This window comes from Mus caroli, unplaced genomic scaffold (assembly GCF_978045245.1).
Source record: "Mus caroli unplaced genomic scaffold, Mus_caroli_1 scaffold_14, whole genome shotgun sequence".
NCBI classification, from domain to species: Eukaryota; Metazoa; Chordata; class Mammalia; order Rodentia; family Muridae; genus Mus; species Mus caroli.
In genome coordinates this window covers 19,688,558-19,701,181 of record NW_028227269.1, presented here as the reverse complement: position 1 = coordinate 19,701,181, position 12,624 = coordinate 19,688,558, and positions in this window count along the sequence as shown.

The following is a 12,624-nucleotide window of genomic DNA, read 5'->3' as shown; positions in this document are numbered from 1 at the left end:
CCTCAGTCGCCCAGGGCGCGGGCTCCGACCCCGCCGCCGCTCGGGGACTTGAACAAAGGGAAGCGTGGGTGCGGAAGTCGCCGCGGGGCGCGGGAGCCACCGCGGGAGGCCCGGTGGCAGCAGGGGCGCGTGCAGCCCGCAGCTCTGCCCGCTGTGCTCTGGGAGCCGCAGCTTCCGAGTCCTCCCAAAGGAGCCCAGACGCGGGCTAGCACAGTCAGCGGGAAGGAAGCGCCACCAAGCCGCTGTCCGGGACGCATCCCGCGGAAAGGGAGGGCCCGGCTGGGGAGGGCGCGGAGGCCCGCCCGGCGGGGCGGGGCGCAGGCTTGGCCGCCAATCCGGGCGCCCGCCGCTACCGCGCCGCCGGGAAGCGGAGGCCTCAGCAAGGAGGGCTAAGTGCGATCAGGGCCTGTCAGCGGCTGTGGGCTGCTGCTTTGCTTCTGCCTTCTGGGCGTGCTGGGGTTCCAGGGCGGGTGCACAACTCCCACCCCGCACCCTCCATGACCTCTAGCAACATTGCCCAGAGGGCATAGAGTGGAACCAGGGATACTGGCTTCCCGACTGGAAGGGAGCCCACCCTTTTGCTCCCCAATCCCACCATTAGCCTCAGAACCCCCTGAATTCCCCACCAGAACCTCAGGAAAGTGCCAGTGAGACAGTGTGGATAGCTTGCCCCCTACAGGACAGTGAAATCCTCCAGGGCACTTTAGCAGGACAAGATGTAGGGACAGTTGGAGATACAATGACAGGGACCATGTTCTGTCTGTGCTCCTTCTCACAGCCTTAAGAAGCCAGGGGTAAAGGGTAAAGGCAGGTGTTTTGCATAGGGAGTTGACCATAGTATGAGCCTAATGGGAATTCAAACCCATGACCTTTGACTTGGAAGAATACTCCAACCCCTATTAAGCATCCTATTTCCTAAGCTTGTACAATTAGGGACACTCCCAGTTACCTGAAGACAGTTTTAGGGTACTAGGCCAGGCTTCACCCTAAGAAAATCATAGAATGCACTGATGTGCTGTGGGAAGTGGGGGATACCCAAGAGAACCAGAGGTAGAGATGGTTCTCAGAGAGTACTCCAACCCACAGCTGACTGATCACAGACACAACTGGGCCAATAAATCATCTGAATTAGGACATTTTCATCTATATCTCATTCAGGAATTCTCAGCTGTATTTTATTTTATGGTTTTTTTCACATTTTGTGTTCATTTTAATGATTAAAAAGGGCACAGGAGAAAAAAAAACTGATATTTCACTTATATTGCATAACAAGCTAACCAAACTGGACATGGGGGATGAATTATAAAACAAATCATTTTATGTATCTTCCTAGGACTATTCTTCAATTAGACTTCTGTATTTCAAATAAGGCTGAGATATAGTACATTAAGAGGCAAAAAAGAATAGTGCCAAAGTAACAGATCCCCAAAACCAGACCCCATGTCAGAACACATCATAGAGCAACCATTTATCAGATCAGAGCCTCAGTTGTATTTTAAAAACTCAGAGGTTCTGAAGACACTAGTCAAAAATCACACCCTCTAACTCCCCAAGACAAGAGGCATGGTTACTGCTGCTGCCAACAATACAGCCTAGAGAAACTTTACAAAAACCTTTTGTGGGTCTGAAAAGAAGGGAATGTGAGGAACATTATAAGTCCAACATGGGAAATAAAAGTGGTCTCCTGCTGCCATAGGACAGTAGACCAGTCCATCTTTTTAAGGCTCCCATGTACAAATATGCTGTATGAGGTAGCAGCTGAGGTCAGACATTATGTATGGCTTCTGGTATTTTACCAGCACTGCCTGTGAACATCCTTCCATTTAGTGTCTCAGGGACACACCTATCTCAGCATGTATAACTCGAGGGTATTGTGTTATAGTACAGGCTCTCCTTCACAAGGCAATTTCTGATCCCTCTGCCTCTCTTCCCACCTATGAGTGCTTTTGTTCTTCTCTGAAATTGAAGAATATTCCCTGTGACTTTTCAAGGTTTTATTTTTGGAGACATCGTCTCTGTGATGCCTTGGGAAGTTAAAAGAAAGTAGTGTTTTTCCTTGACATAATATAGTACCAGTCAAACTAATCAATGTGTCTAACACACACACACAGACACATAGACACACAGATACACAGATACACACACAGAGAAACACACACAGACACACACACACAGAGACATACACATACACATATACACACACATACAAACACAGGGACACACACATAAACACACAGACACAGAGAGACACAGACACGAGACACACACACAGAGACACACACAAAGGGATATACACACACAAACAGAGACACACACACTCATACAGACATGAACATAATTTAAAGTTTAAATGTTGAACAGGAATCAAGAGAACACTACCCACTCCTTTGTATGTGGTACTGAGGATTGAATCCAAGGCCTTGAACCTATAGGCAAGTGCTCGAACACAGAGTTACTACCCCAGCCCTCATTTACATATTTTTAATGCATCCAGAAAAGAAGATGCTGATATTACCATTACAGACACGGACACCACTAAGTTTATTTTTAAAAAAACCTGAAATATCTATTTCTAAAAATAATTCTTGTTGGGCATGGTGTCAAATCCCTTTAACCCCAGCACTCAGGGATCAGAGACAGGTGGATCTCTATGAGTTTAAGGACAGACAAGTCTACAAAGTGAGTTCCAGGATAGCCAGGGCTCTATACAGAGAAACCCTGACTCAAAAAAGATATAATAATTCTCAAGGATAAAATTGTCCTAAAACTGATTTGAGGCATTATACAATTTCACTTATCCCATACCATACAAACATTTATGTTTTGCTGTAAAATATAAATGCCTTTGATCATACACTATTCTTGTAGACCTCACTAGGGGCTTGGTTCAAAATACATACCACGTAAACCTATGTTAGTTTTAAAGTCTGAGAAATTATGAATCCATATATATTTGAGCCTATATTTTCATATAAAAGACTATAGTCCTATTATTTTTTTCCCTTGGGTGTACTGGTCTGTTTCTGTGGCTATAATATACCTGAGGTTGAAATTTTTGAAGAAGAGGAGGTTGGCTAGGATGTTGCCCAAATGGTACATTGTTAGTGCTTGTATGGAGTATATAGAGCCTGTGGGTTCATCTCTACACCGGGAGAAAATAAGAAAAGCAAGGATAGGGGAGAGGGGAGGAAGTTAGCTAGTGGTTTTGGAAGCTGCCCTGGTTAGTTTTGTCAACTGGACACAAACCTAGACATAACTGGAAGGGGAATCTCAGTCAAGGAATTGTTTCCATCAGATTGGGATTCAGACATGTCTGTATGACATTTTCATGATTATTAATTGATGTAGAGGGCCCAGTCCACTGTGGGTGGCACAATTCCTAGGCAGGTGAGCATGGCCTGTGTAAGAAAGAGGCTAAGTAGATCAAGGAAGGCAAGCCAGTAAGCATCATTCCTCCACAGTCTCTGCTTCAGCTCCTGACTCCAGTTCCTGTCTTGGCTTTCCTGAATGATGGTCTATAACCTGTAACCCAGTTAAACCCTTTCCTTCCTCGAGTTTTAATCAGTGTTTTATTACAGCACAGAAAACAAACTAGGACAGAGGTGTACAGTCTAAGATCAAGCAGCCCCTTCCATGTAGCTTCATGTAGGTGGTAGCATAATGTTGACATTATTTACTTGTAAGATTGATCACAGGCTGGAAGCCAGAAAAACAGACATCAAACTCCCTACTTTAGAACTCACTTTAATGAGAACTAATGGAGGTTCCCAAGAAAATTCCCTTAATTGCTTCCAAGGATAGTACCCTCAGTGCCCTAACTCCTCCTAGTCCCCACCTGAGCCCCACCATGACACCAAGGCCAAGTCTACAATACGAGGATCATTAGGGGACAAACCACATCAGAGCAGTAGCAGAGAGAGAAAGGGTTTGTTATCCCAGAAGTTGGGATAAGCAAGAACTATGCATAAATTCATACAAGTTCATTTCAGATCAGTTTATTTTGTTTTGTTTTTGTTTTTTTGTAGACAGGATTTCTCTGTGTACCCTGGCTGTCCTGAAACTCACTTTGTAGACCAGGCTGGCCTTGAACTCAGAAATCTGCCTGCCCCTGAACTCCTGAGTGCTGGGATTAAAGGCGTGCACCACGACGCCCCACACTTCAGATCAGTTTTACCACTGAGAGTTATTTTTAAAAACTAGACCTTTGCCAAGTGTGGTGGCCATACCTTTAATCCCAGCACTCTAACAAAAGAAACAGGCAGATCTCTCTTAGGCTGTGGCTAACCTGGGCTGCACAGTGAGACCCTCTCTCAGACAAGTGGATTCTTTTTGAGACTTTGAAGAGCTAAAAAGGTCTAGATAACGACTTGTAGACCTCTCATGACATCATCAGCATCCTCTGAACAGTGCTTCTGGGAGATAATGGAAGCTAGCAGACAGGCCTTTGTTTGGCAAGTGTTACTAGATCCTTTCAGGGAAGAAAATACTGGAAGTCTGGCTTCTCTCCTCTCTCTGATTCCCCTCTGTCATGCTGTGAGCATCTCCCCTACCCTGCATTCTTCCACCAGGATGTTTTGCCTCAATTACAGGCCCCAAACCAGCAAGACCAAAAGACAGAAACCTCTAATCCTGTAGGCAACATAAGCTTCATCCTTTACTCAATTCAGCTAAGGAAACCAAAGGAAGGAGGATAGAAAAGCTCATGCCTGGTGCCCAGTAAGATTGACTAACAGCCCATTTTCCAGAGGAATGTTCTGCCTCTAGTAATTCCCAAGAACCTGAGATTTCTCACTGTCCAGCCAAAGGAAAAGGTAATGTTCTCAGCTCCGGAATTTTCTGGAGGCTTGGCTGGTTTAACACAGACATTTCCAGTTTGCTTGCTGTTAACTTGTAAATAATTACTCTTGGAATGAACAGGTCTGAGTCTTAAAGGAACTTTGTGGTAAACTATGCAATAAAATAGGGACACCCACAAGTACCCGTGATGTGAACAGCGAAATGTCACTGGGACTTTCACCTCCACCTCATAGAGTACTTACCCCCAGATAATGTTGTGAAAGCAAGCCATTTACACCCCAAGGTGAGAGACAGCCACATGTATGGGTCACTCACCTCATGGTTTGTGCTTTGGGGACAGAGGCAGGGAAGGATTTGGCAGCACACAATTATAACAGAGATGGAAATTTAGATCTGGGGGTCAATCTTTTGCTGGTGTGCCCAAAGACCAGAGAGGGTGTCAGATCCCCTTGAACTGGGGTTACAGATAGTTGTTTTGTTTTTGTTTTTGTTTTTTTTTTTCCGAGACAGGGATTGTCTGTATAGCCCTGGCTGTTCTGGAACTCACTCTATAGACCAGGCTGGCCTCGATCTCAGAAATGCTCCTGCCCCTGCCTCCCAAGTGTCCCAGTGGTGTGCCACCACTGCCTGGCCAGATAGTTGTAAGCAACCATGTGAGTGCTGGGAGGAGCAACAAGTACTTTTAAATGCCAAGTCATCATTTCTCCACCCCACCCCTATCTTTAAAACACACTCACAGGCATGCACACACATGTACAAGTGCACACATACACATGCACACACATGTACAAGTGTACACATATAATGCACACATACACACACATTTTAAAGTTCTTGTCATTTTTTATGTGGCTGTTTTGCTTTCATGTATATCTGTGCACCACATGCATGCAGTGCTCTCAGAGACCAGAGAGGGCATCACATCCCCTGGAACTGGAATGACAGATGATTGTAAACTTCTGTGCTGGGAATTGAACCTGCTTTCAACCTCTGAATCATCCCCCCTTTAAAAGGTGTTCTTCCACTGAGCTATATGTCCTAGATGTGCTCATGTCTACACCACAGGTCTCTGCTCTAGTGTTCACCATCCCATTATCCATGTTTTGTGTTTGTTTCTGAAAAGAAAAAAATACCTTAGGAAGCTCATCATTGGGCCCAGACACTTGTATTTGTTCTTATTTTTTGAGACAGGATCTACTTTGTAGCCTGGATAGCCTGGAATTTTCTTGTAGACAAGGCCGGCTTCAAACTCACAGATATTTGCCTGCCTCTGCATTCCTGAGTTCTGGGATTAAAAGTAAGTGCCACCATGCCCAGTTTAGGCCTCAACATTTGAAAATGTGTGTTTTCTGGGTCACCTTTATGACTGACTTTAGAAAATGAATGACAAGCAGATCTATCCTCAGCTTATTTTACAGAACAGAACACAAAGACTGTTCATTTTGTCATTTTAATAAAGTCTGTAGACTCTCCATGCTGAAATAAAGTAGACAGTCCTAGATAAAGGAGCCTTAAACTGGAGTCTGTGGGGGCTACTCAGGTGAGCTGTGCCACACAGTCAGGAAAGCTGGGTTTGGGAACTTGTGTATGTGGTAGAAATACTACATGGTGGTATGTCACTGTGCATCTCTTCCCAGTTCCATAGTCTGGCAGCTTGAAATTGCTTCGTAGGAGTATTTACACCAGAGAAATGGGCAGCCGCTGATCCTGACTGGACTTCTTGCTTCACTGATTGTCTAAGCCAAACAAGGCAGGGGAGTGGTGGGACTTTGTTGAGGATTATATTCACACGCAGGCACATCTGAGCCACCGCATTGTGAGTAGCAAAGATGTTTGTGGAAAAACGCTGCCAATCCTCTCTGTTATAGCAAGGAGGCCACAGGTGTCATGGGCAGATGAAGTTACACCAGACATCTTTACCAGCCTTGCTTGCTCATTAACATAAACAAATGCCAACTGACATTGATGTCGGAAAGAGACTCACCTGTCAATGACAGCAGCTACTTCTTTGCTGACTGAGCTGGATAATAAGCATTTCTTCTACGTCTTATTTTGTCCAGGCATGTTTAAACTGCAGACTGGGTATTGATGTAACCACTTGGCAAAAATCAATGGGAGCATGTATGAGAATCAATTAGCTACATGGGCTTCACTATAGAGTAGTGGATATCTCTGAATCCTTTGCAGGCTGTGTGCTGTCCAGTCTGTAAGTCAGCAAACATAAAATAAGTGTATTTATGGATATACACACACATCTATTTTCAGAGACTAGCCTTTCAGTATTTACTAGCCCACTTTGAATACATTTCTATCTTTCCTGCCAACGGGCAGAACAGTGGCCCTCCCAACTCTGATTCATGCTCCTGGAATTAAATACATATAGGATTAAAGCCCTGATATGCTGAAATGCAAGCAAATGCAATGAGTGTTAAAAATATTATTTGTCTTTCAGCAATTAAGGGAATGCCATTTGTTGTTTTCAAGCACTTAGAATAATACAAACAAGTGCCAGAAAAGGGCGGGGTTTGTTTTCATGGGAAAGCAAAACAAACCAAAAGAAATAAGAGTTTAATTAGCACTCCATATGCAGATAGCTTTTGCTAAAGCTTTTAAAGAGTGCTTGCAATACTTTATTTTTTTCTTAGATCACAGCACTCTCTTCATAGCTGGGTGTGGTGGTGCATGCCTGTGATCCCAGCACAGGTGAGGCTGAGTGGGAAGCTTAGGAATTTGAAGCTACAAATTCCGGGCAGTAGAGCTGATTTGAAGCCAGACATAGTGAGATCCTATTTCTAGAAAACAAAACAAACAAACAAAAAATCCCTCTTCCTTCAGCGTGCGGATGCTGAAGGTTTCTCTCCCTCTCCTTTAGATGGGGGAGCCATTTCTCCAGTGTTTTCCTATTGTCTATGAAATAAAAGTGAAGATCTTGATTCTACTCTAGCCCTTCCCCCAATCCTTCTGCCAGCTACCCTCTGACCTCTAAGGACCTCCAAACCCTGCCTGCATGTGTAGGGGCCTTCCACTAAGAATAACTTTGACAGGTTCTGTGGGACTCAGCCACGAATGACTGGGAAACTTTTTTTTTATTATGCATTTCATAACATGCGCATAGTATATAATATGCTGCATAGCCTTCTAACAGGAACAGATGACCACAGCTGAGTGATTTTTCTCATCAGCCTGGAAAACATTTCCTTAGTCAATGTTCTCCAGGCCCTTGAGGCTGAACTTGAGCAGCTGTTTCCTTGCCCCTGTTGGTGAAATTGTGGATGTATGCAATGGACACCCCAAGGATGATCAAGCACACCCCCATAATGGCAAGGCCAGGGAGAATCTAGAACCACAACTCCACACCATTACTCACACTCCAACCTGTCACTGGATCCTCAAAGGTGACCCGGCTTTACCTCTCTTCCCCTGAGAAACTTACTTACTTTATCTTTCTTTCTTCTTTTATTTCTTCCTTCCTTCCTTTCTTTCTTTCTTTCTTTCTTTCTTTCTTTCTTTCTTTCTTTCTTTCTGTCTGTCTGTCTGTCTGTCTGTCTGTCTGTCTTTCTTTCTTTCTTTCTTTCTTACTTTCGCTTTTTTGTTTGTTTGTTTGTTTGTTTGTTTTTGTTTGTTTGTTTGTTTGTTTGTTTTTTGAGACAGGGTTTTTCTGTATAGCCCTGGCTGTCCTGGAACTCACTTTGTAGACCAGGCTGGCCTCAAACACAGAAATCCACCTGCCTCTGCCTCCCGAGTGCTGGGTTTAAAGGCATGTGCCACCATGCCCAGTCTGAGAAACTTTCTCGACCACACCATTCATTCACCCGTAGAGAGTTGAGAAGTTGCAACACTCACCCAAGAGCCCCACACTAAAGCATCTGCAGTACACTAGACCTGCTCAGCAGAGAGTATCAGCCACATCCTTGAGACTTCAAGCTGCCCTTCCCTGCAGCTCAGAGTGCCCCTCTGTGTTTCCCCACTGAGAGCAGCTCTGCTCCTCATTGGCTTCCTGTAGGACAGGCTAGCTAGCTTTTGACCCTGGAACTTTGTCGTGAGCTTCCTCATCTTCACACACCTTCATACCCTCGAACCAAATCCTTGGCCTGGAACACTTTCTTTTTCTTGACTGCTTGGGAAGTGTCTTGGTCATCTTTCAGAATCAACCCCAAACCTGAGCCTGAGGGTCCAGCTCTTCTCAATTTTTCTCAGCCTGTCTGGGCAAAATTGGTGGTCTTGGCTACTCTCCTTCCTTGAAGCTTTAGACAGAATCTGTGAGGCAGCAGAAAAGAAACAGAGCAGAGCACAGCACTAAGGTCTTGGTGCATGGGGGTAGAGGGGAGGGACATCGTCTTGGAGACTGGGAAGAGGAAAGGGATGAGAAACTGCCGGAGGTTAGACCAGGAGGGGAATAATGACTGGACTGTAGAAAAAAGAACTATTATTAATAAGAATAATACTAATAGATCTTGGTGCACAGTGAGACGCCTACCACACATTTCTCTGCCTGTCTCCATCCTCACTGATATGTGAAGTGATTGGTTTTTGGCCAAATATTGAGTCCGACAGCCATGAACACAGTTGCATATGAATAAAGGAACTCCTGCCTCAATCTGTGGTGTGACAACTGTTGTCTGGAGAGCAGCAGCAGCCTGGGAGCCTGGTAGAAATGCAGAACTCACTCCTACCAAGACTTAGGGAGACCTCGAGCTAACTCGTTTGCACTTAATCTTTGAGAGATGTTTTTCTAGCTTACATAGGGATACACCAAAAACAAGGACTTTGTTTTCTCATCTTGTCAGAAGGGTTCAATTTGAAAGCATGCGAATTCTATTGTACTATTGGGATTTAATCTATGAAAAATCAGAGGTTTGGGTCTCGATCATAAGAATGTGTCATTTTGAAGTTGTGTGTATGTGTGTGTTTAGGCTCATGTGTCTCCCAGGTTTTCCTCTAAATTGATACATAGCTTATGATAACCTTGAACTCCTGAGCCTCCTGCCTCTACCTCTCATATGTGGGAATACACTCTATGCACCGTTTATTTTGTTCTGGGGTCAGTACAGGGGGTGGGGGTGGTTGGAGTTAAAACTCAGAGTTTTGTGCATGCTGGAGAGGGACTCTACCACTGAGTTACATCTCCAGTCCTCCTGTGAGTCCTATTGAGAGAAACAAAATGAGGTGATGTAATAATAACTGGGGCAGGGGCAGAACATCAACAGTGGCAGTCAGAAAAGGCTTCCTAGAGGAAGCAACTTTCGAGCTAAGTCTGAGATGAAGAGAAGAAACAGCTGAGCCTAAGGGGCTGGGGAGAGTCCTCCAAAGGAATGTAGAGAGCCAAGGCCCTGAGGTGGGAACTTGTAGGCTGTGAGAAAGAAGGCCTTACCTGGGTTAGAGCCCTGCCCTCAAAGGAAAAGAAAGCCAGTGCTGCAGACATTGGCAGGCACTGATTGCACAGGGCCCTAGAACCTTCTAGAGTGTGTTTTTTCATGTCTGCAACTAACACAACTGTCCTTTCACATTAAAAATAAAGGAGACGTGACTCTGGGGAGATGGCTCAGCAGGTAAAGTGGTCACTGCTCCAGCATGGGGAAACCTAACACTCTGGTACAAACTGGGTCTGGCAGCTTTTTATCCCGCTGTTGATAGACAGAGGCAGGAGAATCCCAGGGACACACTGCCCAGCACTGTAGCCAAATGGTGAGCATCAGGTTGAGCAAGAGACCCTGTCTAAGATTAACAAGACAAGAGCCAGGGGAGCAATGAAAGGGGATATCCAATAATCCAATGTTGACAGTACAATAGATACTCACACACATGCATACACCACACACTACACACACACACACACACACACACACACAAATATTCCTTTACTGCTTTTAAAGAAATGATTTCATGGGTTAAGTATGGAGCCAAAACAGATGGTAAAGCAGTTATTAGTAATAGAACTTCGGATTACATCCACCTTTTAAATTAATTAGCTTATGTTATTTGTACAAAATGACAGGGTTCGTTATCAAATTATACATGGGTGTGTTTTGGCAGCACACATCAAGGAAGTAAAGGTGGGAGCCACAGTGGACTACAGATAAAGGGGGCTCCAGGCAGTGGTGGCCTTCCTGCCTGCTGCTAAGGAAGCAAGCTATGAAGTTGGGCATTGTGATGAGCTAGAGGCCCCAGAATGCAAGTTTTTTGTTGGATGCTGGGTTTTAAGAGACCATCAGAGCTCTGGAAGAGCCCCTCCTGACCATGCACTCACTTTTCATTGGATTCTTAATTCTCATCATGTGTCTCCTCCAAGACCAATCTTAGATTTTCTAAAAGCTTTGCTGAAAATAGCTGGCACAGTCAACTGCATGTTAATCACTAACTAATTAATTAATAAATCACTAATTAATTACTCACTAATTAAGAATATGCCCTACAAACTTGCCTATGGGTTATACAAAGTATATGATTTGGGTAGCTAGAGAATACATATCTGGAGATATACATATACACATATATGAATACGTGTGTATATCCATCTACAAATATTATCACAATCAAAATTGTAAATCAAATGGGTTGGGGTATAGCTTAAAAAATTTAAGAATGACTGAAAATTCAAAGTAAAGTTCAGTGGAAACAGTAGACTATTTAGCATGCAACAAACCCTGTGTCTTATTTAGGGTTCCTGTTGCTGAGACAAAACACCATGACCAAAGCTGGTGATGGTACACACCTTTCATCCAGCACATGGGAGTCAGTGGCAGGCAGATTTCTGGGTTTGAGGTCAGCTTTGTTTACAGAGGGAGTTCTGGGACAGCTGGGCCTACATGGAGAAACTGGTCTCTGTCTCGAAAAACAAACAAAACAACCCCGAACAAACCAAAGAACAAAAGCAAATTGGGAAGAAAAGGAAAGGGTTAATTCCATCTTTCGCTTTCACATCACTGTTCCTTATAAAAGAAAGTAGGGGCAGGAACTCAGGGCAGGTACTGAAGCAGAGGCCAGTGAGAAGGGCTATGTACTGGCTTGTTCCTCATGAGTTGCTCGGCCTACTTCTACATTCCAGGACCACCTGCCCAGACATCCTGTCCCTCGGGACTCAGTTATTCCTGGGTGCGAGGGGGACTGCAAACCTGGGAGAAAATGGGAGGAAGAGAAAAAGGAGCTGGAGACCAAGTAGAGGGTCCTATTAAGGTCTCAGTTTGTTAGGCTGAAACGCAGTGTTTTAAAGCATACATCAAGGGGAATAGGGAGGGGTTGAGGGGGAATTAACAAAGAACAAAGAAGTGGGCATCGGAGGATGCAAGGGCCGAAGTCAGGCGCCAGGCGGTGGGCACTCTGCGTCTTATCTCCACAACATAGACCCTCCTTAACAGCCTTGGTTGTCAGGCTGGGCTCAGTGTGTAACTCATGTCCTTGGATGTCATGAGAATCAGGAAGAGATAAGGAAGAGGGGACTATAATTCAGCTTTTACAGCCTCAGGTGCTAGGAAGGGGATAAGGAGAAGGGAGTGATGACTGTCTCCTTAGCACAAGGCCATTTGTCTTGTCAGGGTAGGCGACTGTGAAAAGCTCGCTTTCTCACGGTATGGTCTCCAACATCTCCCCCTTTTCAATTAAATGTAATAAGGCCACACTTAACTGAGGAGATCAAATGATCTTCTCATCCTTGGATGAGTGGGCATTAACCATTGCTGGGGGAGCATTGACCCGATTCCTCCCATGGGTGCTGTCACGACCCACACTTATGGCTCTTGGTATCGTTTGGGGAGGGGAGGCAGAGCCTTAGAAAGATTCTTTATTTGTAACTGGAACTAGATACCAATCTCCGTGCAAACGGGGTGTGTC